Source organism: Triticum urartu, chromosome 3, assembly GCF_003073215.2.
Source record: "Triticum urartu cultivar G1812 chromosome 3, Tu2.1, whole genome shotgun sequence".
Lineage (NCBI taxonomy): Eukaryota > Viridiplantae > Streptophyta > Magnoliopsida > Poales > Poaceae > Triticum > Triticum urartu.
The window spans coordinates 744044279-744046971 of NC_053024.1; the positions used below are offsets into that span (position 1 = coordinate 744044279).

Genomic DNA, 2693 nt, shown 5'->3' on the forward strand with positions numbered 1-2693 from the left:
ACCATTTAGCAAACAGAAGAAAACCCAACAACACTAGCTCCATATATATCAAGTTGGGAACACCTGCAGTTGAGAACATACGTGGATTAGTATGGTGCTAAAACAGTATATACATAGCAAGCAAAGCTAATACAGATTAGTTGAACAAATATCCAAAGTTCAATTGCAGAATAACAAACAATCATGATTATAGCAAACGAGTCATCACCATAGTGAAGACAACAAAGTATGGGGATATTAATAAGGCTCAAACATTCAAGGAAAGAATTAGTAGCATTACCTCTCAAGCCTGGCTGGGTGAAAGCTCTTAAGAGGCATCTGCAAATGTTTTGAGAAACAAGCCTTAAATTTATCATCATCATCATAACACATCCCCCAATTGATCAAATCATATCGACTACAACTAGTCAGCTACTGGTTAACAAAGATGTAATCACAATAACCAGCTCTGTAAACCGACCAAAATACTATGTCAGGTTCCTATCAACACACAAAGCAAACAAGATAAAATAACCGCTCAGAGAACCGGTTAAAGTCATGCACACAGCTGAACAAAACCAGGTGCAAAAGGAGATTTTAGCCCAAACCAAACCACAAAGGTTATGGCCGAAGGTGGACACTTGCAGTGGAGAGAAGCGGTTATTGTTTACATTGTCATACGACACTTCATATGGTCTAAGAATCCTCACTTGGATAATCTAAGATGAATAAAATAAACAATATAAACTTATAGAGGAGCTGAAGATATTGGTAGTAAGCCTCAGAAAGCCGCAAAAATATTGTCATTGGGTATCTGACGGTAATTCCAACATAAAGCTAATCATTATGTGCTTCAATTGCATTACAGGTCTCTAATGTAAAGGAAAAGATTGCCTAGCAACCAGAAAACTAAAAGAATGTCAGAAGAAAAAATGCCTAGCATCAGAATATAACTGCCTTCTGATTCATAGGAAAATAAGCACTCTGTCAAAAGGTGTCCTCAGATTGTTTCAAGGTTTCATCCCATGATACTGAAGAAATAAAGAAGAAATAAAACTATTGAAAAAACTGATCTCTAAAGGATTCAGTTGCAAAGTTGACATCACCCATGCTGCTCATGCTACCCCTCGGATCAAGTGTTGGATTATGCATCAATAACTCCTCATGATCCAAACAGATCATCCACATTGAAAGGCAAGAACAATATCCAAAAAGGATTGAAGATATATACAGCTGCTGAGTTGTGGCCGTGTTTTAATTGGTTCAATTCTGCCAGCGATGTCATCAATGCTTTCAAAAGACTTATTATCCTCATCCCAACTATGTTCTCCACAGCAAACAAGCTAACAAACACAAAAAGAGTCGAGTGAGAACAATGAACCGGAGATTAAAAATATAAGGTATCAGATGGCTCGGTTCAGCGGGATAATCGGCATACAAATCAACTCCTAGGAGCAAACCTGTGATTTGGTTTGTTGAGCTTGAATATTTGGAAATCGTCACAGCCATCACCCAAGGAATGTAAGTAGAAAAGAAATCAAATCAACTGTTCAAAATTGCATCTGTCGAGTCAGATTCAAAAATATGTCAATCAACACAGATCCACCTAAGAGGACCCTAAGACTGGGGCAACAAGTTTCAAATCATATCCTCAAACTAGTTTGGAGAATCATTGCAAACATCAAAGTGGTAATTTTTCCAACCGAAATAGATTAACTGAGTAGGGTATGTATGCAGTCTAGCTGAAACTAAACAGGAAAGCTAAAGGTCATCAGCTAAGAGCGAAAAACTATTCTGTTCAAGTAATCACTATTTGGTCGTTTGAACTATGCACTTGTGCTCATCAGCCTACCTCGTAGAAGTTACAGATCTTCAAGCTCGTCAGCTAGGAGCGAAAGACCATTTTGAACAATGCACTTGGGCTCAGAATATGGGTGGTGATATAGCAGGATGGTGGGCAAGGCAGATAAATGACAGTTATGATGAACAAGACCAAATATAAATCTTCACCATCATCTACAACAAATTAATACATGAGGTTACAGAAATAACAATAAAAAGAACACACAAATTGTTTGCTTCATCGCTTAGAAACAGAAAACGACACACACAATAAGTTTCAACCACCTTGTTGATGTCTTCCACAAGGTGTTCACTAGTAGAAAGGGGGGCAAAGGTCCAGGCCGGGTCAGCCCATTAGTCCCGGTTCAGTCCAGAACCAGGACCAATGGGGGCATTGGACACGGTTCGTGAGCCCAGGGGCCGGCCGGGCCACGTGGGCCATTGGTCCCGGTTCGTCTGGACCTTTGGTCCCGGTTGGTGTGACGAACCGGGACCAATAGGCCTCGCTCCTGGCCCACCACCATTGGTCCCGGTTGGTGGCATGAACCGGGACTAAAGGCTCCCCTTTAGTCCCGGTTCATGCCACCAAGCGGGACCAATGGTGGTGCCTATATATACCCCCTCGCGTAAGAGCAGAGCACACTGCTCTATTTTTTCTGGCCGAGGGGGAGAGGGCTTGGTGGTGCTCTAGATCACCTCCTATGCACACAAGGAGTTCGATGGAATGCCCGAGCCACACTACTTAAGCTTTCTCCTCTCCAAGCTCGACCTCCAAGCTCCATTCTCCTCAATATTTGTCTAGGTTTAGCGGTCCGTCATGCCCCATCCCCGTCTTCACCGCCGTCGATCACCCGCGCCGAGCTCATCGCCGG

The 2693-nt window shown here is 42.3% G+C and overlaps 9 non-coding genes across 9 annotated transcripts; all 9 read right to left on the reverse strand.

Moving 5' to 3' along the window:
* Nucleotides 1–243: 243 nt before the first annotated feature.
* On the reverse strand, nucleotides 244–364 carry LOC125549803. The gene has a single exon (XR_007301517.1). It is a non-coding gene; the product is annotated as a small nucleolar RNA SNORD14 (small nucleolar RNA).
* Nucleotides 365–512: 148 nt separating this feature from the next.
* LOC125549720 lies at nucleotides 513–695 on the reverse strand. Its single transcript, XR_007301447.1, has one exon. It is a non-coding gene; the product is annotated as a small nucleolar RNA Z112 (small nucleolar RNA).
* A 57-nt stretch (nucleotides 696–752) lies between these two features.
* LOC125549757 lies at nucleotides 753–833 on the reverse strand. Its single transcript, XR_007301479.1, has one exon. It is a non-coding gene; the product is annotated as a small nucleolar RNA snoR77Y (small nucleolar RNA).
* Nucleotides 834–917: 84 nt separating this feature from the next.
* Nucleotides 918–1012, reverse strand: LOC125549728. Its single transcript, XR_007301454.1, has one exon. It is a non-coding gene; the product is annotated as a small nucleolar RNA snoR31/Z110/Z27 (small nucleolar RNA).
* A 45-nt stretch (nucleotides 1013–1057) lies between these two features.
* LOC125549772 lies at nucleotides 1058–1151 on the reverse strand. Its single transcript, XR_007301493.1, has one exon. It is a non-coding gene; the product is annotated as a small nucleolar RNA snoR31 (small nucleolar RNA).
* A 234-nt stretch (nucleotides 1152–1385) lies between these two features.
* LOC125549740 lies at nucleotides 1386–1489 on the reverse strand. Its single transcript, XR_007301463.1, has one exon. It is a non-coding gene; the product is annotated as a small nucleolar RNA Z107/R87 (small nucleolar RNA).
* A 57-nt stretch (nucleotides 1490–1546) lies between these two features.
* Nucleotides 1547–1632, reverse strand: LOC125549769. Its single transcript, XR_007301490.1, has one exon. It is a non-coding gene; the product is annotated as a small nucleolar RNA U31b (small nucleolar RNA).
* A 110-nt stretch (nucleotides 1633–1742) lies between these two features.
* LOC125549666 lies at nucleotides 1743–1835 on the reverse strand. Its single transcript, XR_007301434.1, has one exon. It is a non-coding gene; the product is annotated as a small nucleolar RNA snR60/Z15/Z230/Z193/J17 (small nucleolar RNA).
* A 63-nt stretch (nucleotides 1836–1898) lies between these two features.
* On the reverse strand, nucleotides 1899–1994 carry LOC125549716. The gene has a single exon (XR_007301443.1). It is a non-coding gene; the product is annotated as a small nucleolar RNA Z43 (small nucleolar RNA).
* Between the last annotated feature and the right edge of the window lie 699 nt (nucleotides 1995–2693).